Source organism: Hemitrygon akajei, chromosome 5, assembly GCF_048418815.1.
Source record: "Hemitrygon akajei chromosome 5, sHemAka1.3, whole genome shotgun sequence".
Classification (NCBI taxonomy): domain Eukaryota; kingdom Metazoa; phylum Chordata; class Chondrichthyes; order Myliobatiformes; family Dasyatidae; genus Hemitrygon; species Hemitrygon akajei.
In genome coordinates, this window is record NC_133128.1 from 148415010 (window position 1) to 148442515 (window position 27506).

General features: G+C 39.2%; 1 protein-coding gene across 17 annotated transcripts in view; it reads right to left on the reverse strand.

The window, feature by feature from the left end:
- Positions 1–27506, reverse strand: part of map2 (microtubule-associated protein 2) — a 288679-nt gene that overhangs the window by 141557 nt on the left and 119616 nt on the right. For 15 of the 17 annotated variants that reach the window (XM_073046804.1, XM_073046820.1, XM_073046815.1 and 12 more), the window contains one exon: positions 25594–25648. The exons of 1 other annotated variant lie outside the window; for it this stretch is intronic. The gene's annotated coding sequence lies outside the window, so the exon portion shown is untranslated. Of the gene's footprint in view, positions 1–25593; positions 25649–25914; positions 25957–27506 lie in introns of those variants that run through there. One more of the 17 variants, XM_073046810.1, reaches the window with a different exon arrangement.

Here is a 27506-nt window from a genome sequence, read left to right on the forward strand (position 1 = left end):
CTTGGTGCCATCATTATGACCTTAAAGGAATAGTGAGAACAAGAGATTGCATAGGCTAGGTTTATTCTCACTGGACATAGGAAGCTGAAGAGTGCCCTTATAAAGAAACACAGAAAGGATAAATATTTAAAATCTTTACCTCAAGGCAGGGGTGCTCTAGAAGACACAAGTTTACGGAACAGGGAAGGAATTTGGGAAATCTGAGGAGTATATTTTTCCACATAGAAGTTAGTGAATATCTGTAATGAATTGCCAGAGAAGGTGGTAGAAGCAGATAGAATTACAACAGTTAAAATACGTTAAGGACTTCAACAGGAAAGTGCAGAGGGATACAAGCTAATACGGGTAAATTGGATTAGTATGGATAGGCATCACAGTCAGCAACGACTAGAAGGCCAAAAGGACCTGTTTCTGTGCTTTCTGTTTCTATGATTCCAGGATACTTTCAGTTAGAAGATGTTTTTTTGAAACTCCACCACAGATAACTATATTTTATTCTTCAAATTTTCAGAAGAGAATTCGTTACATGTCTGGCCATCATCATTACAATGCTAGCAATGTTTTTCTCTCCATTCAGGCACTGCTACCTCATTAAACTTGACATTGATGCAACTCCATTGAAAAGGGAACAGCCACCGATCCGCGTATCCTTAATCTATGAACTCCTGGAGTACAGCTTTACAGGCACTGAATTTCTGTAACTCAAAGGCTTCACATTAGAGTAATAATGTTATTACTCTTTTATTGCATCATTAGAGCAGATTGAGGCTCTTCAGAGTTCTTTCATCATTCTGCTTGGTGCATATACTGTACACACTCATCTCTGTAGAGAGGAATGATAACCACCACAAATGGAGGCATATTGGGAGAATTTTTCCTCACCACTTTCACATCCCCATCCTGCAGTATAAATATTTTTATAATACTAATTTTCATTTCAGGACAATAGCTGATGAAGATTTTTTGATATCCTGGAGATTTCAAACTGAGCACTCAAAATTCATAAAATGCAAGTTGCAGAACTTAAAGTTAATCATAAATATTTTGTTTAAACCATTTCATTGCTTTAAGGTTTATTTCAATTCAGGAGAAATATTCTGTATGAAATATCAAGTAGATTGACTGGAAAGGTTACATGAATAATAGGTTATGAACACCCATGGTCTCCAGGTAAAATGACATGACAATTTTCTGCAAAGAAAAATAATTCATCCTTTTTAATCATGTAACAATCTGCTGCAGGAACTTGGCATATTGAGCAGCATATACAGGAAGAACTGTTGATACTTCAGGCTGAAAATCTGTATCAGGATATGTTGCTCAGATTTCTGCATCTGCAGTCTCTTCTGTCTCCCTCCTTAATTTTCCAATACATGTTTGCGAATGCTGCACTGTTATGTTAAAATTTACCTGATTCCTGAGCATCAAAGACAATATCAAAAGCTCTCCTTTTGTGTAGAAAGTGTACATTTGCAAGACAGCACCTCAAGGATGACAGAACAATTAATATCACACAAGCATGAAAATAAGTATGACTAGAGGAATAGAGGATTCTCTTTTTATATCGCCAAGGAGAAGAATGGCTCCCAAAATCTAATACGGTAATCGGTAAAAATATTTTATTTAGAGCAGGCTGAATGGTGTTTGATTAGAGATATCACCCCCTCCACCTACGCCCATCTGCACTGGAAACAGAGGGATGAATGAGTTGACTTACCACATGTATGGAGATCAGGCAAGACATAGAGAGGCCTCAGAGTATTTTCAGAGGGTTCACCCTTAGAACTCTCTGATGTATGTAATGCTCAGTTTGTGTCACGGATGAGTAATTTATATTAAAGGGTTTTTAAATATCTTTGATATTCAGAAAAAAAAGGTAAAAAAATCATTTACCTTCCAATCTGAAAGTCAAGAATCACAAATCAAATAAATGGGAACTCCAATCCAACAGGACGTCTTGCCTGCACATTATTCATTTATTGAGACCAGTGTGATATAAGCCCTGACTTACCCTGGTCTAAACATGGGGCATCTTACTATAACCAATTAACTTATCTATCCATGGCCTCCTCTACTGTCAAAATGAATCCAAACTCAGGTTGGAGGCACGAATATTGACTTCTCTAACTTCCGTTAATGCCCCTCCTCCCCTTCTTACCCCATTCCTGACATATTTAGTTATTTGCCTGTTCTCCATCTCCCTCTGGTGCTCCCCCCCACTTCTTTCTCCCGAGGCCTCCCGTCCCATGATCCTTTCCTTTCTCCAGCTCTGTATCACTTTTGCCAATCACCTTTCCAGCTTTTAGCTTCATCCCACACCCTCCGGTCTTCTCCTATCATTTCGCATTTCCCCCTCCCCCCACTACTTTCAAATCTCTTACTATCTTTCCTTTCAGTTAGTCCTGACGAAGGGTCTCGGCCCAAAACGTCGACAGTGCTTCTCCTTATAGATGCTGCCTGGCCTGCTGTGTTCCACCAGCATTTTGTGTGTGTTGTTTGAACTTACTAACTGGTATGTATTTGGATTGTGGAATACCAACAAGGTCCATCATTAGACTCCACATGGAGGTCCGTGATGAAACACAATGACAGGTACAGTAAGTCCACATAAAGTGTGGAACTTTTGTTCTTTATAGGGCCTCCTAAGATGGAAACAGGCGCTTCTGCTCATTAAGGCCTCACTGACTATCAACCACCCATGAACACAAATCTTTTCTTTAAATTCTACCCATATACTTGTAACCAGATGACTGTTGAATATCATTTTTATTGTTAAAGTGCATTTACGTATTCACCTTGGTAATGCTAAAATAGCTGCCTGTGCCTTCAAGAGAAAACGGTGATGTAATTTTGCACAGGTGGAGTAGAACGAAGAGTTGCTATGTTCTAGAAAGGACAATGTTCGAGTGCTTTTCTCAGGTTTGGTGAAGAAAGGTGATAATATCCATGTAAATTAATTTACACTTGTTGGTAAATCTAGAATATCAGTAATTTGGCATATTTTACATGTGGATGCTTCAGATTTTCACGAGTAAATTGATCAGCGCTGGAATAGTGTGGTTGTGCAAATTTCCTTATCGGCCTACTAGGTTGACCTTTTTCGTAATTCAACTACAAGGCAATATATTGTAAAAGTTTATTTCTGTCTTTCTTTATTGTTTCATGACCAAATGTGAATGTATCAGAGTAATATGAATGTGTTAATCTCTGTTCACGTTGCATGAGTGAGGAGAATTCATTTCAAGGTCTAGCCTATATGTGTTTGGGAGTTAAGCATATGTGTGCCAAATTTGAGTATATCTGAGTTAAGATGAGATGCATTTATTCATATTTTTGATGCTGTGTATAAGGTACAGTACAGGGTTGGTGAGATTCTAATGTTTGTTTGTTTTTTTAGAATTGCCACTACTGTATTGATTTTGTATATTTTGTGTTAGTTATTTTCATACTGCCTATGTTACAAGGGTATGGTCCAAAATTAACCTGAGCTTGTAACAGCAGGAACTGTGTTTTCTTTAAATTCATTTTGTCTTTTTTATTTTGATACCCTCTTTCTGCATTAAAACATCTAAAACAGATAAAGGAATTAAGACCCGAAAAAGTATTTGTTGTCCTGCGTGTATTTTTTTCCCCCAGGCTACAAAATACTCATCAGTATCTCCCACCAGCGACCACCCACCTGCACATTAACTAGGAGCAATTTACAATTGGCTGATTAATCTACCAAATCGCACATCATGGGGAAGTGGGAGGAAATCAGATCGTGCACAAGAAACCCACACAGTCACAAGGAGAATATGCAAACTCCAGAGAGTCAGCACTTAAGCTCAGGATCGAGCCCAGTCTCTGGTGCTTTGAGACAGTGGTTCGTCTCGCTGTACCACTGTGCCGCCCACCTATGAGTGAGCAAACTTCCAGTGTCCTGTTGAAGGCAAGTTCAAACATTTATCTCAAAGTCAGGATGGTAATTCTCCCACATTCACCTTGGTGCTAGTAGTCATGAGTATCTGGCTCACCCTTATAAAGATGAGATCATTTTGGTACATTTTAAAACAAGTTCTCACAAGGTGGTTAAGTTCTCATAAAGGAATCTAAGGTTTAATATTTTAAACATAAAATATTTCTAATTGCTCAGCATTATCAATTTTCCCAGGCAGCAATCTGCAGTATTACAATTTTATCATTCACTATTGCAGAAATCAAATACCTTGCTATTTTATGAAGTGGATTAAATATCCTATGGGCTGGAATGATATTGGAATTTCATCAAAAGGCCCTGTTGGACTGGCCTGAAAGGAAACACTTAACAAGTGACATGAAAAGGCTAATGATCATTAAAAAAACAATTTTACGATAAACAGAGAAAACTTCATAACAGAAATTTAATCTGAACGCCATTATATTCGATGCTCCTGCACTTTGGAAGCAATTATTTTGCTTTCCTAGTTTTTCTCATGATGGCTGAAAATTCTTTATTATTCAATCCTCCTAGTTAAGCAAATGGACAAGAAAATAAGACTCAAGTTACTGCTTTTAATGTAGAAATGTCCTTGTATTATTATTCTTTTCTTTTCAATGACATGAAAAATGTCTATAATAAAAATAACACTTTGTGTGTTTTTAAAATACCTAGGACTGAACTGTAACACTCAACTCAACAAGCTCCCTTTAATACTCTAGAAATATATTTTATTTTAATGCAATTAGAAATCGCTCATTAAAATGACTTCTTTAATTCTCATCAAATGAACCAAAATTATTTTTCTAATCCAATGGAATTTCCATGAGTTGAGTTAATTCAGAACAACACTTGCTGAAAGCAGAAGCAAAGTTCTTTAATTGATAGCGACACTGGAAAAATCTGTCTCCAAACTACTGTTAATGTTTCCTCACATTATACTTGGAAAAGACTGATGGAAACATTTACATTTGGAAAAGTTGCAAAAAAATGTGACAATGATATGCTATGTTTACGGAACTTCCACAAAGACACACTTATAAGCAATATATTTTGTGCCATATTCAAATTTCCAGTGCTATTTGCAATTGTGAATTCACTTGTTCTACAATATTTGCTCAATTCAAATTCAGCCAACAACCGACCACAACAATTTGTGAAGTCACAGAATCTCTCCCATTGGAAACAGAAGCCTCTTATAATATCTGAACACACTGTTTTTCTTTTATTTAAAAGAACCTTGGCAACTACACATGCAACCCATCAGAATTAGATGATTACATTTTGTAGTACTACGATGCTCAAGACATGCAAAATCTGGTTCTCATTCTGCAGGTTGAATTGTTAAACAGGAAACAAATGACCAGCACAAGACTGCTGTAAAAATATAATATCAGGAGTTTGCACTCTTAATCACCCAGCAGGTTCCTCCTGAATGTTTCAGATCCAAGTCATTGATTAATTTTAATCAGAGAAATGGCTCACAATGGATGAGACTAAAATCTCATTTTTCACCATCATGGTTTATCATAGTGGTCGCCAATCCGTCGACTGGTCAATCTTCAAGACTTTCTCAGTAGATCCCGAAAAAAATGAAAATAAATACACAGATACTGTTGAGAGATTGTTTCCGGGTTGCAGGGTTTTAGTTCTGTTCTTTCTGCCCAGTGCGCATGTGTGTAGCTCCCTCGCCATGCACTACAGTGTATTTCAGTGGTCCTCAACCACCGGGCCGCAAGGAAACTATATGATTTGGCGATATGAGTCAGCTGCACCTTTCCTCATTCCCTGTCACGCCCACTGTTGAACTTGAACACATGCGAAGTCATCAGTTGCCTGAACGCAGTGACACCCTTGCTCCAGGGATTACTGGTTGGTTTCGGGTAACCAGCCGCCTTGTGCAGCCAGCGAGAAGTGCCGTTGATACTGGCCCAGAGCACAGACAGATGGGCGCCGCCTCTAAACCTGTTTAGCATACCGAATGTCCGTGGGGAACCCGGTGCTAAAATATTTGCAGACGACCTAATTCGGGCTCAGAGATTCGTAAGTAGCAGAGCAACTACCACTCTGCGATCTACTGAAAGTCATCCCTCGAGCCAAACTTTTATCGGCCGATAGATCCTACTGACCTACACGCGCCCCGTCGCACTCCTTGCTCGATCAGTCACTCTCTCTGGACTGCGACCGCCGCGGCCCCGGCACAGGGACCTCCAGCCCTTACCTTGTCCTCTCACCCCCACCCACAACCAGCCGCACCTGGCCAAGGCATCTGGTGGCGGCGGGCGGGCGGGAAGCTGGAGTTCGGGCCCGGAGGCTGTCTAATGAGGCAATGAAGCCCTCAAAACTGCTTCAGTACTTTGAATCCAAGCACCCTGTACTTAACGACAAACCCGTTGAGTTTTTTCAGTGGAAAAAACGTGAGCAGCGCGGGACAGAAGCCAAGTGCTGAGAGCCACGAAAACTAAATTGCGGAATAGACTGGACATAAGGAACCCCCTTTGTGTATCGCTGTATTCCAGTCTGATTAACAACCCACCCTCCTGGTCGGCCGGTCCACAAGAATATTGTCAATATTAAACTGGTCCGTGGTGCAAAAAAGGGTGGTGACCCCTGGTGTGAATACATTATTTCTACTACCGGGTTGCAGGGTTTTACTTCCGGTCTTTTCTGCCCGGTGCGCATGCATGTGACTAATCAATTTAGTAGGTCGACCTTGCCTTTCACCAAGGCCGAGGTAGGGGATCTTGAGCTTACTGGTGACACTACTTTATCGGGTCAGCAGCTCAAATTTAGACAGTGACAATCAACAAGCTTGACGAAGCTGTATTACTTCTTCATTTACAATGCTAACCTTCAAAATGGAAAAAAAATCAAAGCTGTTTATATTATGTCACAACTTAGAAGAAAGCTCATGTTACATTTTTACAAAAGGTACAATTTGTTGTAGATCACATTAGTCATAAATGACAGCTGTCTAAAACAAAGTTACAGAATGCTTGCTCTGAACACGTGCAATTACAGGACTGAATATCAAGAATGGTTTGCCACTGCACCAATTACCAATATTATACAATCGTTTATCCCACCGCTTTTAACTCTATCCTGGGCATTTTCCAGGAGATCTTAGGCCAGATCATTACTGTGAGGCACTATTCACTGAGCTCAGCTGCCTGCATGCGGCTAGACCAGATGGGAAGTGTTACTTCTGCTGGCCCTCCACAGCCTGGAGTGAGGCAGTGAAGATTCAGTTTTGCCAAGATCTCAACAAGTTTTAAATATCTCATCCACTCATAGAATCACAGAGTTGTGCAGCCGAGAAGCAGGCCCTTTAGCCCAACTCATCCTGCCAAATAAGGTGCCTTCCTGGTCTCGTCTCCTTTGCCTACATTTGATCTCTATCCCTCAAACTTTCCGATCCATGAACTCATAACAAATGTCCTTTAAATATTATTAACATTCTGCCTCTACCACTTCCTCTGGTACCTTATTCTTTATAGCCATCACCCTCTGTGGAAAATCATGCCTCTCAGACCCCCTTTAAGACTTTCCCCTCTCACCTCAAAACTATGCCCCTTCAGTTTCAGACTATCCTTACCCTATCCTGGGAAAATGACTGTGACCATCTTTCACATCTATGCCCAGCATCATGTTATATACCTCTAAAATAGGGGTTCCCAAACTTTTTCGTGCCATTGAACAATACTATTAAACAAGGGATCCGTGGACCTCAGGTTGGGAACCCCTGCTCTACAAGATCACCTCCTCAGCCTTCTATGCTCCTTGGAAAACAATACTAGCCTATCCAGTTTCTCATAACACAAGTCCTTTGGTCCAGGCAACACCCAGCGGAATTACATGCTTCCTGAACTTGCACAAAATATTGCAAGTCTCACCAACATCCTGTTCAGCTGCAATATGATGTCCCAACTCTTGTACCCAATGCCCTATCCAATGAAGGTACACATATCACATGCCTTCTTCACCATCTTATCTACCTTTGTCATCACTTACAGGGAATTCTCTACTTGTACCCCTAGAGTTCAACAAAACACCTCAGGGTCCTGTAATTTATGGTGTAGAAATCAGATGGCAGAGGGAAAGAAGCTGTTCCTGAAAAATTTGAGTGTATGCCTTCAGGCTCCTGCACTTCTCCTTGATGGTAGCAGAGAAGGCAGCATGCCCTGGGTGATGGGGATCCTTTGTGATGGTACTACTTTTTTGAGGCATCACATTCTAAAGATGTCCTTGATCTTGGGGAGGTTAGAGTCCATGATGGAGCTGGCTGAGTTTACAACCTTCTGCAGCTTTTTCCAATCCTGTGCAGTGACCTCCTCAGTACCAGACAATGATTTAACGTTCAAGAATGAGCTCCATGGTACATCTGTAGAAATTTGCAAGTGTCTTTGGTGACATCCTCAAACCCCTAATGAAGTATAGCTGCTAATGTAATTTGTATAGCTCGCTTTGTAATTTCATCAATATGTTCAGTCCAGGATAGATCTTGAGAGATACTGACACCCAGGAGCTTGAAACCGCTCACCTTTTCACTTCTAATCCCTCAGTGAACACTGGTGTGTGTTCCTCAACTTTCTATACCTAAAGTCCACAATCAAATCTTTGGTCTTACTGACCTTGAGTGCAAACTTGTTGTTGTGACAACACTCAACCAAATGATCTATCTTGCTCCTGTATACAACCTCCTCACCATCTGAAATACTGCCCGTTACAGTTGGGTCATCGGCAAATTTATAGATGGCACTTGAGCTGTACCTAGGCACACAGTCATGGGTGTAGAGAGAACAGAGCAGTGAGCTAGGCATGCAAATCTGAGCTGTGCCAGTGTTGACTGTCAATCTTAAATTCATGTCGGTAACATCGCCAGCATTGGGTCTTCCACAGACTAACCAACTGAACACCTACATTTTCATATATACAGTGCCTAGAAAAAGAATTCACCCCCTTGGAAGTTTTCATGTTTTGTTTTACAGCATTGAATCACAGTGGATTTCATTTGTTTTTTTTTTACATTAATCAACAGAAAAAAGACTCTTTGGTGTCAAAGTGAAAATAGATCTCTACAAAGTGATCTAAATTAATTACAAATATAAAACAAAATAATTGATTGCATAAGTATTCACACCCTATAATATGACACACCAAATCAATGATGCAGCCAATTGGTTTTCGAAGTCACATAATTAGTTAAATGGAGATCACCTGAGTCCAGTCAAGGTGCTTCGAAGGACTGTAGTAAAAGTGGAAGGTCCAACTGCTGGTGAGTCAGTATCCTGCCAAAAACTATACTGTGAAGACAAAAGACACTCCAAGCAACCTTGTGAAAAGCATAAGTCAGGAGATGAATACAAGAAAATTTCCAGGTCACTGAATATCCCTTGCAGTACAGTTCAGTCAATCACCATGAAATGGAAAGGATATGGCACAGCTGTAAATCTGCCCAAAGCAGGCCATCCTCAGAATCTGAGTGACCATGCAAGAGGGGTCTAGTGAGGGAGACCACCAAGAGACCTATGACAACTCTGGAGGAGTTACAAGCTTCAGTGACTGAGATGGGAAAGACTGCATACAACAACTGTTGCCTGAGTGCTTCACCAGTTGCAGCTTTATGGAACAGTGGCAAAGAAAAAGCCACTATTAAAAAAAACTCACATGAAATCTAGGCGACAGTTTGCCAGAAGGCATGTGGGAGACTTTGAAGTCAGCTGGAAGATGGTTCTTTGGTCTGATGAAACCAAAACTGAGCATTTTGGCCATCAGACTAAACGCTATGCTTGGTGTAAGCCAAACACCTCACATCAGCAAAAACACACCATTCCTATTGTGAAACATGGTGGTAGCTGCATCATGCTTCACTGCAGAATGCCCTGGAAGGCTTGTGAAGGTAAAGGGTAAAATGAATGCAACAAAAATACAGGGAAGTCCTGGAGGAAAACTTGATGCAGGTTTTCCTCCAGGATTTGTTTTCCAGCAAAGCAATGACCTCAAGCATAAAGCCAAAACTACACTAGAATGGCTTTAAAACAACAAAGTTAATGGCCTGGAGCGGCCAAGTCACAGTCCTGACCTGAATCCAATTGAGAATTTGTGGCTGGACTTGAAAATGATCCCCAGGCAATCTAACAGAGCTTGAGCAGTTTTGTAAAAAAAGAATGGGGAAAAATTGCAGTGCCAGGATTTGCAAAGCTGATAGAGACCCATCCACACAGACTCAAGGCTGCAATTGCTGCCAAAGGTGTATCTACTAAATACTGACTTGAAGGGGGTGAGTAATTATGTAATCAATTATTTTGTGTTCAATAATTTGTAGAAATTTGTTTTCATTTTGACATGAAAGTGTCTTTTTTGTTGATCAGTGTCAAAAAAAAGCCAAATTAAAACCACTGTGATTCAATGTTGTAAAACAATAAAACATGAAAACTTCCAATGGGGGTGAATACTTTTTATAGGCACTATATAACAAACAACCAAGGCTTGAAGACTGTGGAGTCAGAGACAATGGTCACAGGTGTCTATTCTGTAAATTAACTCTGCACTACCACCCTCTGATTACGTCCACTAGGCCAATTTATCACCAACTGGCTCACTCATCCTGGAAATAATGTGATCTCATCTTCTAGATCAATCTACCATGTGGGACCATGTCAAAGCCTTGATAACACTCATGCAGACAGTGTCTAATGTCCTACACTCATCAATACCCTTGGTCACCTCTTCAAAAAAAACTCCAAATATTCCCAGCCAGAAAGTCATGCTGACATCTCTAATCAATCTTCATCTTTCCAAATGCAGAGAGATCCCATCTTTCAGAATCTTTTCGGTAACTTATCTATCTCCAATGTTAGGGTTACCAGCTCAAATCCAACATTGAGAGGCAATTAAAAGCTATTAGTATTGAAACAAATGATCAAAATATTTTTGAAAAAGAGTCAATTAGAACGCACTGAAAGTTTGATACATTTGAAAAACATACTGTCCACCTTGCATTCAAATCTGTACTGTAATAGATGGGGTCGTGTATGCTATGACAGTTTTGATCTAGCCTTAGATCTTAACTGGTAGTTCCTCTAAATAATACTGGGAACACACAACGGACTGCAACACTATTTGTCACTTCATTTTTGACAGTGCATGTATGGAAGTTAAGACGTACTGTAGATTACGTACATGAATTGCTTTGGCTGCAACTTCAGCACAATAAGTTGTTACTCACAATTCCTACATGGTAATCAGCTTGGCAATGGCACTGAGCGAAAGTACTGTGTGAAGACAACAATGTCACTATTTAGCAAATTCCAAATAGGCCAAAAGGGAAGGCAGATCAAAGTTGGGAAGAACAGTATTTTCTTTGTTACTGTTTAGAACTCACTTGAAAACAGTCACTCAAAACAACATTTGAAAAGCTGTTGTTTATATTCTCTTTAACTGTCCAGGGTTTCCACTCATAAATCTGACCATCAGCCCCAATACGTAACTGGAGCTGATGGATGTACTGATGGACCCCAGGCTAAAGGTCTAAAGGTAGCTTAGCCTTGGCTACTCCCACTTTTTCCTACACCAAGTGAGAGGATGAACACTTAACGAGCCAATCTTCCTGTCTCAGCCAGGAAAATGTACAAAATCTGAATTTCTTTGGGAGAAGAAAAAAAAAATCCTGAGCACTTTATATTTAAAAAAAATGCCATGAGGGGAAAAAAAAGAAATAAATGTTAAAAACAGACAAAAACAAGGCAAATAATGGCTCTCTTTGCTACTGCAGTTGCTTTCATCTCAGGTTTTAAAACTTCACCATAAAAACCTTGCTTTACTGTTTACCAAAGCACATATGCAGGAGCACTACTAAACTATTAGCAGGCATCAGAGCTTTGAAGTCAACAATTCAAAGGACTATTTAGAGAACAGATTCTCCCTGAAAACCATGCTCATTCCAGGTCTACATTCCAGTTCAATTACACTCAGCACAACTACAATTTTTGATTGGTACTTGCATGTTAAAAATAAATGTGCATAAAATTTAAACATTGTTGCTAACTGCTTGAGTGAATTGGCCAATCTGTGAAAAAATTAAATCAGAAAAGACAAAATTGTGTGAAGAACTAAGATGACTGAAGCAGTAGTGGCAATAACAGACTCCATCAATTCAGTACCCCAGTGCAGAAATCAAGCTATTTAACAAGTTGTAAGGAAACGAAAAAGTGATGAGCTAACATAATATTTAAGAGGTCTAAGAATAAGGGGCAAGATGTATCCTTATACAATTTAAATCCGTCTTGTTTATGGTAGCAAACTGAATCAAATGCAGATCGATTTCCATTTTACCTTAAAATTTCAAAATATTCTTCTAAATCTTTTGTTTACTGGTGACTACAATTTTACCATAAACAGTGTCAGCGCCACAATACTTCATGTGGTATGTCACTCAGCAAATAGCGACAGCCAGAGTTACAAATGACGAACACAAAAATACTATTTTCACACTGAATATCTGTAAGTACAGCACTGATGGCCAACAATGAGTTGCCACTACATCTATTACCAACATTATATTGAGGGGCTGATTGGCCTACTCCTGCTCCTATCTCTTATGTTCTTATGTTATGTATATACAGATTTCAAACACCTTGGAACAATGATCTATCTAATAAGCTATAGAAATATATATGCATACACACAAGAATTTTAATTACCGTAGATTTCGCACTACAGAGCGCACCTGATTAAAAGCCGCTGGCTCTAGTTTTAGAAAGAAAATCAATTTTGTACTTGTACAAGCCGCACCGGATTTTAGGCCGCACCGGATTTTAGGCCGCAGGTGTCCCACGTTGTAATATGAGATATTTACACAGAAAGATATTACACGTGAGGATTTTTTAACTTTTAATTAAATCCATATGGTAACATAAACAAATACATATTGTAAATGCTTTTTTTCGAACCGTGCCTGTAACGCGGCTACTTTTAAATATACATACGTATCGGTAACACACAAATTACGTTGCGTATACTTTTTTACTGAACAACATTCCAATATCTCCTAACGACTGGTAAAAAATATATATACTGCAGCCTACCAGGAAAAGTTATTGATCGCCTTTAACTTAAAAGCAGCGTTTTCACTCGGCTAATGTGCTCCCCCCCACCTTCCCGTTTATCGCAAACCGGTATTTCCCACAAGACGCGGCAAAATCGGATGTGACGTCATAGCATCCCGGGATGTAGTACAGAAAACAAATATAGTTAAAACACTTCTAACTTTAACTAGAAAATACTAACAAATGAATTACTAAGCGAAAATATTATAAACTAAATAACTGCCATAAAGGCAGCACAATGCTTTTCTTCGAGTGTTTTCCATGTTGATGAGGGTGAGTACAAATGACTGATTTACAATAATTTAATTGTGAAAGTGCGCTTGATTTATCGTACAATTTCATTGGACCTCTGTGAACTACTCATCAATTTTATTGGTCTACTGTTACGAGGCAAAATGTTTTTGGCGGCATGAAAAAAAATCATGCATTAGCTGCACCGTAGTAAAGGCCGCAGTGTTCAAAGCTGTTCAAAATGTGGGAAAAAAGTAGCGGCTTATAATCCGACATCTACGGTATATCCAATCGTTGCAATACATTAAAAGTGCATTTATCTGGCATGTGCCTGATTTGACAGGTGATAATTTAACAACTGTGTCAGTACATTCCATCAGCACTTCCCCAATGTTGAAAATCAAAAAGGAACTGCCAGTTCTGCACCAATGGTCTGGCTGCTCCTCCAGAAGCTTTGGTTACTGCAGCATGTCGGACAGCCAAGATAATGCTGTACTATATCAGTGTAAAAAATTCTTCAACTGGCATGACAAGAGTACTAGAAGAACTCTGTCACAAATCAGCTGTGTAAAGAGTCAATGTTTTGAGTCAGCAATCATTCCTCAGCGTTTGGGTGAGAGTGGAAGCCAATTTACTGGCCTCTGCCAGGAAAGTGTACAAAGTCTGAGTTTCTTTAAGACAAGGAAAAAAAAATCCAGAGTATTTTTATATATTTACAAAAAGGTCAATTGCCTTCAAATGACATGAGAGAAAAAGACATTCCAGTTTTCAAAGCAGAGCTAGGGGCAGGAGTGAGGTGTGAGACAAAATTCTACAAGAAGACAGGTTACAGCAGATCCGGTGGAGCATGGGGACTGAAAATTGTCAAAGCATTTTAAAGAAATGGGGCCAGAAAGGTCTATAAGAATGAATTTATGCTCCTGTCCCACTGATTTCATATTACTCAAGTAATAACAATTATTATTTTGGTTTTCACTTCTTACAGTTATAAAGTCTTACAGCACAGAAAACAAGTCCTTTAGCCCAACTTATCCATGCCAACTAAAGTCCTCTAACTGACCTAGTCCCATTTGTTTGAGGTTGGTTCTTCTAAATCTTTACTATCCATGCACCTGCCCAAATGTTTTTTTTTGAATGTCATTATTACAGTGGTCATGACAACATGTGATGATAACATGAAATCCTCTTTTCAAGTAAGCGTTCCTTGTTCCAGTTGGATAAATTCATGCTACATTTGCATCACCTACTTCCTTGCAAGTTGATACATCAAAGATTCAAAGTACATCAGCGATATAATGGTTTCAATGTACCATAAAGACAGGGATGCCTTCTCAGTTTGTGCGCACCACAAGGAACGACTGCTTCCAAGTCTTCAATAATCAGGTTGTCACTATTACAGATGGAGGGGTCATCCTCAGGTGATCTGTCTGCTATAGCTAATGAGCACCTGACCTGCAAATGCTGAGGCACTCCCTTAACCTGTTCTATAATCAGCACTGTAGATATTTTATAAAAATATAGAGAAAGGCAGCTAATTAAGCTTAAGCCATTAATAAATTTCTTCAGTTTTAGATAATTGGATAATCAAGGGAAAAAAATATAATGTTTTATGTTTATATTGCAAAAATGTTAACTCTTTCTTGGTAGGCAAATTGCTCCTTTTCAAGCACGACTATCATCACCAAATAATTCCTTATCCTGAATTACATGGCTCACCTTTTGCTGGATTCTTTTTGCTATATTATATATCTAAGTGAAGAACATTAGTCCGTAGTATTAGTCCTTAGATTTCCACTATGGGGTGAATGCTGACATTCAAGTCGTGCACATCAACATAAAATTCAATTACCCTTTAATCTTAGCACAGCTCCACCCATGTCTCTTGGTGCCAAAGCACACTGGGACCAGCTACATACTCAGCATCCTTTCAATTATCACAGAAAATGGTGGCTTTTATTCAGTTTGGATGGAGTGTTACGCCTGTGCCCCCTCCTTTTTGAGAATCGCAAGATCGCTATTAAGTCAGGTCAGGAGACCCAGGAAATGAGAGAGAGAGATGCAGAATCCACAGGGGGTTTGGATTGTCCTGGCCCCTCAACAATACAAAGCTACAGGAAACGGCCATTGTCTCTTGGAGATGGAATTGTGTATTGAGCACTATGCTATTCATCGACGTCCTCAAGGAATGAGCAACGTGGGCTGGTTGGGGGGATGGCATCCTCCCCAACCTGATTGATATCTGAGACCCCGTGAGTAAGGATAAAAGAGGGTCTGGGGAACAACCCCCTTTCAGACGCACCAGGAACATGCTAGAAATCCCATGACAGCGTAATAGCGGCAGCCGGTGGAAAGCCCACGTGCGTCCTTTTCCATTTGCCTCGGAATTGGTGGGACTGACCACGGAAGACGGCTTAGCTAAAAGGAAAAGGACACCGATGACATTTCGAAGGATCGACATCACAGAAAGGAAAACGGGCAAGTTCTAAACTCCGCCTCTCTCTCCAACCAACAGCTGCAGCTTGAATGAACTTGAGTGACTTTTATATTTCTATCGGACAATACATTATCCCCTAGACAACGATAGAGCTATTTCTTATTGATTATTATTATACCCGCACTTTTAGATTTAGTATTGACGACGTATATTATCTGTATATTTGCATTGATATTATTTTTGTGTATTTTTATCAATAAATACTGTTAAAAATAGTCCCATCAGACTTCAACGGACCTCTCTATCTTTGCTGGTAAGTGACCCAGTTACGGGGTATGTAACAGGAGAAAGGGGGAAAAGCATCATTCTTTGTATTGCCTTGTTTTATCTTCCTCCTTCAGTTACCTATTGTAAATTATTTCTTTCCGCTCTATGTTACTGTTGCGAACATCTTATTCATGCTTTAGAGGCCTATCTATCAAAATACTGATCACTTTTCTTACCATTACTATAATAATCATAATTCTCTTCTCTACCTGCTTAGGATTCATATAAATTGTGTTATTATTTTCCCTTGATTCAAAGCAAATACTGAAACCTCTTAGGGATGGTCATGAAAGAGTACTGTTTCAATGTGAAATAGATAAACCGCTTTTCTAGAATATGATTTGTTTTCCAAAGCACTGTTCAATTTTCTGAATGACAGCTGATGGCATTTGAACCTGAATTTTCTATTGTAATGAAGGCGAGTTGCAGTATTAGACTTTACTGCTGCTATGAACTACTGTCACCAGCCCCGCACTCTCCCAACCCAGTTCAAGACATTCTAATTTGATCCACACAACTGATAAACAAGAGCCGCTCATATCGTTATCTTCTGCCGAGTTTTGCTCCCAGTAAAAGAATGTTTCCCAGAGTCTTAGAGTAATTCAACCACCTCTCTTCTCAAATGGCTAAAAAGAGTAAAAGTGATAAACACAAGAGATTCTGAAGATTTTAGAAATTGAGAGCAACACATACAAAATGCTGGAGGAACTTAGCATCTATGGAAATGAATAAACAGTGGATGTTTTGGGCCAAGACCCTTCTTCAGGACAATTTTAAGTTTTTAAACTAAAACATTAAGTTTAGATAAAGTAATGCACTTTAAGGGAAGTACACAATATAACAAGCATATTATAGTTGTAATTAAACTTCACTATAGAAAAGTCTATTTAAATTGCACTGTATTTTCACGTGGCAAATTAAATTTGCCACTTGTATGCAGAGACAGGAGAAACTGGTGACAACATATGTTAACTTTTCCACCTATTTTGTGACGCTTCTTACTTTATTCTGCCCCATTCCACCAAACTTTCCTCTCACGTGGTCCCACCTATTAACTGCTAGTTTGTACTTCCCCCACCTTCTTCTTCTGGCTTCTGCTCCCTTTCTTTCCAGTCTGACGCAAGTTCTTGGCCTGAATTATTGACAGTTTATTCCCCTCCATAGGTGCTGCCTGCCTTGTTGTGTTCTTCAAGTATTTTATGTGTGCTACTCAAGAATTCCAGCATCTGCAGAATCTCGTGTTTAGGTTAATGTTGTCCTTGATTTGAATGCTTTTGTCACATGTGCCAGTTGCAATAAGTAAATGGTTACTTTGACCTTGTCCTCAAATGTAGAAGAGTACACTCCTGCATTATGAAAGGGTGCATTTTCAAAAAAACTATGTATTATGGTTTTCCGTAATGGAAACGCTTGACAAATAGTGACAGAACTCGCTGTTTCTTTTCCATTTTACACTTGGTTATTTCTTCTCGCTTGAACTCTGGAAGAGCAACCACATCTCATTTTTTTTTTGGTAGTGATTTGTGAATTCTGTAGAATTTCCATTGCCCAAAATGGGAGTTCACTGTACTTGAAGCATATGGAGCTGGAGTACAGAGACAGATAGAGGGCCATTAGAATTTTTTTCACAACTGAGAAACATTCAAGAGCTCTAAAGCAAAATGGACTACTGTCTCTTCTTTTGTGGTACAATTAAATGGACTGCAACTAAACCTGTTTACTGTAAAATATCTCAAAAAATTCTAAAAGTTTTTTAATGCTAGATTGATGCAGTAGAAAAATAATTATGATCGAAATCTGTAATCGTAACGTGATTTATGGAAACAGTGCAAATCAGTTTCTACTTATTGTTATTAACCTAGACTGCTGCTTTATAAATTTCATTACTCTGTCAATGTCTGAATGAAAATCATACATAAATATCCATCGTTATTATTAACTGATTTCTCAATACATTACATACTGTCAACATTACATGCAAAAATCAGATTAAAGGGAATTACAGAAAAATAACCGAACAAAGGCAACGATAGTGGGGAAGACCAATTCTCTGCAAAAAGGAGTGGGTTTAAGAGGATGAAACAAGAGGTATCTACCGTAGATTCCGGATTTTAAGCCGCTACTTTTTTCCCACATTTTGAACAGCTTTGAACTTTGCGGCCAATAATCCGAAGCGGCTAATGCATGATTTTTTTCATGCCGCCTCGTAAACATTTTGCCTCATAACAGTAGACCAATAAAATTGATGAGTAGTTCACAGAGGTCCAATGAAATTGTACGATAAATCAAGCGCACTTTCACAATTAAATTATTGTAAATCAGTCATTTGTATTCACCCTCATCAACATGGAAAACACTCGAAGCATTGTGCTGCCTACTTAGTTTAAACTATATTTGTTTTCTGTACTACATCGCGGGATGCTATGACGTCACACCCGGTTTCGCGGTGTCTTGTGGGAAAATGCCGGTTTGCGATGAAACGGGACGGAGGGAGGGAGCGCATTACGCGAGCGGCTTTGGATCTGAGCGAACTCTGCTTTTAAGTTAAAGGTATCAATAACTTTTCCTGGTAGGCTGCAATATATATATTTTTTTACCAGTCGTTAGGAGATATTGGAATGTTGTTCAGTAAAGAAGTATACGCAACGTATATTTAAAAGTAGCCGCGTACGGGCACGGTTCGAAAAAAAGCATTTGCAATATGTATTTGTTTTTGTTACCATATGGATTTAATTAAAAGTTAAAAAAATCCTCACGTGTAATATCTTTCTGTGTAAATATCTCATATTACAACGTGGGACACCTGCGGCCGAAAATCCGGTGCGGCCTAAAATCCGGTGCGGTCTAAAATCCGATGCGGCCTTTACAATTAAAAAATTGATTTTATTTCTAAAATTAGAGCCAGCGGCTTTTAATCAGGTGCGCTCTGTAGTCCAGAATCTACGGTAATTGGGGAGGGTTAAATATGATGCTATAAGGCAGGAACTTGGGAGCATAAATTGGGAACAAATGTTTTCTAGGAAAGGTACAATGGAAAAGAAGTACTTAAGAGAGCTAGAAGAGGACATGAGATTGGTTTGGCAAATAGGATTAAGAACTCCAGGGCATTGTATGTGTACATGAAGAAAAGGAGGATCTTTTAAAAACTAACAGAAGGCAACTAAAAAAAAGACATTAAGAAGGAGGTAAAGATAGAATAAGAAAGTAAGCTAGCCAATAATATTAGACAGGACACCAAAAGTTTCTTTAGATACATAAAGTGTAAAAGAGAGGCAAAAGTAGACCACTGAAAAACGATGATGGAGAAGTAGTAATGGGGGACAACAAAATGGCAGATGAACCGAATAAATACCTTGCATCAGTCTTCACTATGGAAGATGCTAGCAGTAAGATCCAGGTGTCAGGGGCATGAGGTATATGAAGCTAGCATAACTAGGAAAAAGGTTCTTGGGGAAACAAAGGTCTGAAGGTAGATAAGTCACCTGGACCAGATGGTGTACACTCCAGAGTTCTGAAAGAGGTGGCTGAAAAGATCATGGAGGCATTAGTAATTATCTTTAAGTATCACTGGATTCTGGAAAGGTTCCAGAGACTAAAAAATTGCAAATATCATTCCACTCTTCAAGAAGGGAGAGAGGCAGAAGAAAGAAAACTATAGGTCAGTTAGTCTGACCTCAGTGACTGGGAACAAGTTGGAGCTGATTTTTAAAGATGAGGCCTCAGGGTTCTTGAAGGCACACAATAAAACAGGCCATAGTGAGCATGGTTTCCTCAAGGGAAAATGTTGCTAGACAAATCTGTTGGGATTCTTTGAAGAAATAACAAGCAAGATAGACAACGAAGAATCACTTGATGTTGTGTACTTGGATTTTCAGAAGGCCTTTTACAAGGTGTCACACAGGGCTGCTGAACAAGCTATGAGTCTATGGTATTACAGGAAAGATTCTAGCAAGGATAAAGCAATGGCTGATTGGCAAGAGTAGGAACGAAGGGAGTCTTTTCTGGTTGGCTGCTGGTGACTAGTGGTGTTCTACAGGGTTCTGTGTTAGGACTGATTCTTTTTACATTATATGTCAATGATTTGGATGATGGAATTGATGGCTTTGTTGCAAAGTTTGCAGGCAATATGAAGCTAGGTGGAGGAGCAGGTACTTTTGAGTAAGTACATAAGGACTTAAGACAGATTAAGAGAATGGGCAAAGAAATGGCAGATACATTGGTAGAAGAAATGGAAGAGTTCACTATTTTCTAAATGGAAAGAAAATACAAAAAACTGAGGTGCAAAGGGACTTAGGAGTTCTTGTGCAAGATTCCTTAAAGGTTATTTTGCAGGTTGAATCTGTGGTGAGGAAGGCAAATGCAATGTTACATTCATTTCAAGAGGACTAGAATATAAAAGCAAAGATGTAACATTGAAAATTTACTGGTAAGACTTCACTTGGAGTATTGTGAGCAGGTTTGGGCTCCTTATCTTCATGAAAATGATTCAGGCCTCTGATGGCTCTGTGCCTGTATTTACTAGAATCCAGACGAATGAGGGGTGACCTCATTGAAACCTATCAAATGGTGAAAGGACTTGATAGAATGGACATGGAAAGGATATTTTCTACAGTGGGAGAGTTTAAGACCAGAGGACACAGCCTCAGAGTAGAAGGGCATCCTTTAAGAACAGAGATGAGGAGGAACTTCTTTAGCCAGAGTGAAGTGGATCTATGGAATTTTTTGCCACAGGCAGCTTTGGAGGCCAAGTCTTTATGTATGTTTAAGACAGAGGTTGATAGATTCTTGATTGGTCAGGGCATGAGGAGATACAGGAAGAAGGCAGGGCATGGGGGTGAGAGCAAAAATTGGATCAGCCATGATGAAATGGAGGAGCAGACATGATGGGCCAAATGGCCCAACTCACCTCCTATATCTTATGGTCTTGTGTCTAGAGTGAAGTTGGGACCAATCACAGATAAAATGGAAAACTTGTCTGGAGTCAGAGGAGGTAGGGGAGGTCCTTAATGAATGCGTTGCTTCAGAATTCACCAGCAAGAGGGACCATGACAAATGCAAAGTCAGATGTTGAACAGGCTAATGTACTAGAATTTGTCAAGGTTAAGAGTGAGGATGTTTTGAAACTTTCGGAAAAAATGTTTAGATAGGTAAGTGCTCGGGATCAGATGTAATTTTCCCCAGGTTACAAGAGGAAGCGAGAAGAGATTGCTGCACCATTGGCAATTCATCCTCACCAGTAGTAGTACCAAAAGATTGGAGAATGCAAATATTATTCCTTTCTTTAAGAAAGGTAATAGGGATAACCCTGCAAATTATGGACCAGTGAGTCTTACATCAGTAATGGGCAACAATTGAAGAGGATTCTTAGAGACATTTTTGAGCATTTGGAGAAGCATAGACTGATTAAGGATAGTCAGCATGGTTTTGTGAGGTAGGTTGTGCCTCACGAGCTGACTGTCTTTTTTAATGAGATGACAAAACAATCTAATAAAGGAAGATTGGTGGATGTGGTGTGTATGGATTTTATTAAGGCATTCAACAAGGTTCCAAACTGTAGGCTCATTTAGGAAGTCAGGAGACATGGGATCCAGAATTGGCATGCTTACAAAAGACAAAAGGTTGAGTAGATAAAGAATATTTTGCCTAAAGTTCTGTGACTAGTGATGTTTTGCAGGGATCTGTTCTGGGACCCCTGCTCTTTGAGATTTTTATAAATAACAGATGAGGAAGTGGAAGAGTGGGGTTAGTAAGTTTGTAGATGACATGAAGGGTTGCTGGGGATATTGTGTATAATGTAGAAAGTTGTCATAGATTACAACATGACACAGCCAGTCTGCAGAGCTGAGTCAAGTCTGGAAAAGTATGAAGTGATTCACTTTGGAAGACTGAAATTGAAGGCGGAATACAAGGTTAATGGCAGGTTTCTTAGCAGTGTGGAGGAACAGAGGGACCTTGAAGTCCATTGAGGTCCACGGCCACTGATCCCTCAAAGTTGTCATGCAAACTTGATGGGGTGGTTAAGAAGGTGTATGGTGTATTGGCTTTCATTAGTCAGGGGGTTGAGTTCAAGAGTCACAAGGTAATATTGCACCTTTAAAAAGCTCTGGTTAGACCACACGAGAGTATTGTGTTCTGTTCTGGTCACCTCATTATAGGAAGAATGTAGAAACTTTAGAGAAGATGTGGAGGATATTTACCAAGATCAGAATCAGAATCATCTTACATGAAAACACTGCAACCCGCATCTTGAGACCTAAAACAAGACCCACCACTTGATGACTCTGGCTATTTCCTAAATCCACCCAAGTTTTCCCTGTTTAGTTCCTAGCTTCAGTAGCTCTACAGTCATAGTTCTGTAATGGTAATTAGATCATGTTCATTTAAGGACATTTATGCCACAGATTCAGCAATCTTATTGCCACAGCAATAAGGTTTTATACACTGTTCCTTTAATTATGGCCTTTTGGCTATTTTCCACACCCTCATTTGCTACCCATCTTTCTTTCTACTATCAAGTAATTTTTCTTACTGCATTTTCAACTTCCATTTGCATCTTTGTTCCTCTCACTCTTGGCATTCAGATTCTCACTAAACAGGTTTACTACCTCTCCAAAATCATGGCAAAACTCCATTCCCTATTGTGCCACTCCCATCCCATAAGAATATTGGTGTCAAACCTGTTCAGGTGTAACCCATTCAACTCATATAGATCATACCTGCACCAATCACATTCCCACCAATCTAAGATACAGATTCTGGGGTCGGAGTCTTCAGAGGACTTTGACTGTCTGGCCCTGGAATCAAGTTATGTATTTCATCCACAGTCGCCAGAGTAAACTGGCTGCTTTAAAAGCACTTAAAAACAAATCACATTGTTGAATTCAGAGGTCCAGGTCAGAATTCTGCCTTGGACCTTCATTCTGACCAGTCCTGAAAAGGCTACACCCTACTCTGACCAAGCATGTCACCGCCTACCCACAAATTAATGAGGAAAACAACATCTCAATCAGGATATCTTTATTCCTAGTCTTTCCTCCTTTCCCTTCCCTACCACACCAGCAACCAAAACAAAGTAGATAATCACAATTCAGATGATATCCCTTTACTGCACGATTCTTCCTTGACCTAGATTGAGTACTTCCAGGTAACTCTAACTTGCTCATTGAGGAAATGTACATGAATAGTTGATAAGCAAATGAGCCAGGGACTACCCTCATAACGAAGAATGCAGATAACTGCAAGAGTGAAGCGCATATGTAGCACATCAAAATATTTTGCTGGTGTGGTAGGGAGGGGAAAGGAGGAAAGACTAGGAATAGGTGAAGTCTAGAATTGGGCTAAATACAGTTAACAATGCAACAGGAAGAAGGGGTTTAATGTGATCCATAAGCACTCCATTATTGTTGAGGTCAGTGCTACTGGAGGGTAGTCATTGAGGCAGGTTACTGGTGCCCTCTGGGGCAACAGGATGATGGTGGCCACCTTGAAGCTTGAAGGGGACAGGAAGCTGTTCCAGACAGATGCTGAAGATGTCTGTTAGAACCACAAATAACTGGGTTGCACAGTCTCTCAGCGCCCAACCAAGTATGTTATCAGGTCCCATGGCTTTACGTGGGTTGGCCCTGGCTAGAATCTTCCTCACATCAGCTGTGGCGAGAGAGAGTGCCTGTTCCTCGAGGTGGGGGGCCTTGTAGTCTGTTATGGATTGAACATCCTGCCACATGAACTTCATGTCTCTGGTGTCACAGAAATGGCTGCATATTTCTGTGAATAATCCCATTTTTCTTTACTAATGGCTCGGAAAAGCACAGCCCTTTCCCACAACAGAGCTCCAAAACCATAATAACCTTCCAAAAATTCTCAGTTAGAAAGAAGCTGGTGCTTATTACAAAGAAAGCTGCCAACTTACTTTGCTTCCTTCCAGGCTGAGCTCCAGACAGTTTGTAAATCCATATTAAGAGGAATGGGGAAAGAAACTTAACAGGTGTGAATGAATCTCCATTAGATTAAAAAATAACAGTAAGCATTCCATGATTATAATGTGAATGCTATATAACCTCAGCAAAACAGATTCTACCTTCTTGCATCAGGTAAAGCAGTTCCTTGATGCTATCTATGAGTAATCAATCAGATTACAAACTCTACATTATTGATCGTTATTGGTGCTATGAAACTCCTTAGATATGCTACAGTACTCAATGTACCTAGGTAAAATTTCTATATCCAAAATTTTAACTCTATTAACTTAATGTAGTAGTTATTCATTATCAAGATGCAGCATTGAATAGGCCTTTCAAGCCATACTGTTCAGCAACCCCTGATTTAACCCTAGCCTCATCACAGGATAATTTAACGACCGACGACCAATTAACCTACCAACCACTACGTCTTTTTGGACTGCGGAAGGAAACTGGAGCGCTCGGAGTCAAAGGGAGAACATACAAGCTCCTTACAGACAGCAACAGGAAATGAACCCAGGTTGTGCTAACCACTATGCTACCATCCTGCATCATGTATTCACTAGAACAATGAACAGAAGTTATAAAAATCTGTTCAATGCTTATCGACTGAAAGCAGCAAAAATATTTTGTTACATTTTATTACATGCAAGAAAAATTAGCCAGTACAATTTATTTTCCTCTTCCCAATTTAATACATTCCTTTCTTGATGTGTTGGTTTATTCAAGCTGTGGATTTAAGGACTCAAGCAAACTTGTAACCTCAGCTGATTGGTTATAATCAGAGCAAAAGTCTAGCCAGTGAGAGCTTCCATCTTTATAAGATTATCACTATTGAGCTCGAATTCCATTCTTACCTGCTGTACTTGCAAATCTGTAATGCTACAAGGCAGAGGTAGAATTAGATTTGAAAACTAGGAGAGTATCTGCAATATGAAGTGGATGGGAAGAAGGGTGGGGCAAATGGACATAAGTTGTGTCCAAATTATTAAGAGAGCTTGGATAAAAACGGGTTGAGGGGTTATAGGTTGCAATCTTCAGATTTTGGCAAAAGCAAGCAAAGACCAGGAGGTATTTCTGAACATTACATTGATTGACACTACGACAAATCAAAATATATTTTTTTGTAATGTGAGAACAAGCCTTTCTGATCTGATTTTTGTACGTTTAAAGATCTCAGAGTCTTGCCTGCTGCAATCCAAAATACGTACTAAATTGGAGTAGCATCATTGTGGTTTTAAGAAGATATTAAAAATGTCATCTAACAGAATAACCTACAGCTCTATAATCAGCCCTTTATCTCCATTTAACTATGCAATGCCCCATTTTGATTTTCACAGTATTCAGTCTGTTGTCTGACAGGTTGCATGTTAAAAATCATAAAATGAAACAAGATTTAGATGTTTCTTTCCAACAAAATAATGGTCTTTCAAATTTGCAAAATGCAATCACAGGCATGTTCATTATGAAAATCAACTGTAAAATGAACAGTCAAATATACAGCACCTTATTTCAAAAGACAGTGGATATTTTAACAATTACTCTGCATTATCATTTAAGAAAGAACTGAAGACATACCTTTCAAGCAGATAGATCTTTCACAATTTCTGATGTAAAAATGATCAGGCGTAATCTGCAAAATAAATCATTCCTGTCAGCTAAACGCTACAATTGCAATGCACCATCGTTGCTAAAGAGTCCATTTTATTAAAATGGCTTTTATCTTAAATGTTTTTCCTAATTCTGAAATAGTCACTTCCATACAATTACCAGTTGATTCACTGCACAGTATTAATTTTATTTTCTGATGACAGCATAGTAATTCTAATGTAAAAAAATTTTTAAAACACCAAATGTCTCTCTGGGATTGGATGCTGCTGCAAGTGAAAATTCTCTTACAGCACTGTTAGCAATACAGCAGCTTCAGAAATATCTAGAAGACTGAATGGGGCATAGGGGTGGGGGATGGGGGGGTTGGGTAACGGTCTGCTGGCCATAACTGTTGTTAAAACATAATGCTGCATTCTCATCTGTTTAAGTGGCTTGCTGGGAGTTGGCGACACATCCTCCCAAGGAGGATTTTAATTAGAATTGTAACCAGTGAGGCACTTCTCTTGGACTGGAAGTTCTAATTCTTCGCAATGTCATGCATCACGTCAGAAAATACAAACTCAGCAACTCAAGCTCACAAACATTCTGCTTTATCAGGTCTGAATAGGTTCTTTTGCAGCTTCTCGTACATTTTCACAGAAAAATGTATACGACACAGTCTGAGACACACAAGAAGAATAAGTTGTTTTTTAAGAAACATGGTGTTTGCTCATCAGAAAATTGTTTTACCACTTGCTATGAAAGAATTGCTAAGAGATGAAGAACTTTTGAACTGAACATTTGGCGTATTATTAAAACGTACAAATAAATCGGCCTATTAAAGAATAAGTACAGTGACCATTACACCATTTACAATATTGTCCATAAGACACTAGAGGTACATTTTATATTTCTGTGCCTGTACCGGATGCAGTTTAGAATGATGAGGCAGGATCTCATTGAAATCTATCAAATACTGAAGGACCTAGATACAGAAGGCATGGAGAGGATGTTTTCATTAGTGGAGGAGCACTGTCTCAGAATAAAGGAATATACCTTAAGAACTAAGATGAGGAAGAATTTCTTCAGTCAGAGGGTAGTGATTGTGTGAAATTCTTTGCCATGAAGGGTTATGGAGATCAAGTCACAGGGTGTACATCAAGCAGAGTTTAATAGGTTCTGGACTGGTTAGGGGTTAAGGATTATGGGGAGAAGGCAATATACTGGGGTTGAGAGGAAAAAATAATTAGCTATGATTGAATAGTGGATCAGACTTGATGGGTGAATGGCCTAATCCTGCCCCTATATTGTATCTTATGGTCTTAAACAAGGTTGTCAATTTTCAGAGGTTTTTGATTACTATGTTTATTTGAAGAATGTTTTAATAGCAGTATTATACATGTAGTTCATTAAAAAAATTGAAAAAAGCTTGAAAAAATGTTCTGTGAACAAAATTACTGAATCTTTGCAATAATCTTAATTATACCTGCCTCGTGTATGAGAAGGTAAAATGGCATGTTAAATTCGGAAAGTATGTAAATTTTTCAAAAAGTTCATGATTTGCAACAGTGACTTGGCAATGTGATAACCTTTTATGAAGTTAAAATTACAGCATGTTTGTTTTGGCAAAATACAGTTCATTTTCCTGTTCAGGTATTTTTTTTTTAAATTTTGATTATTAAGGACTGGGATCATCGCCATGCCAAAGCAATGAAAACTTTTGTAATCGGATTCTGCCATTTGGGAAACGTTAGCAAATGAAAACCTGCAATCTGTTGAGGTCCTGGAATGGGAATATATTTTTTAAATCTTTCCAGTGGTAGCTTTGGCACAATGTAAACCCAAACACCAAAGCATTCAGGGGCAATGTTCCCTCTAATTTCAACCATTTGCTCTGAGCA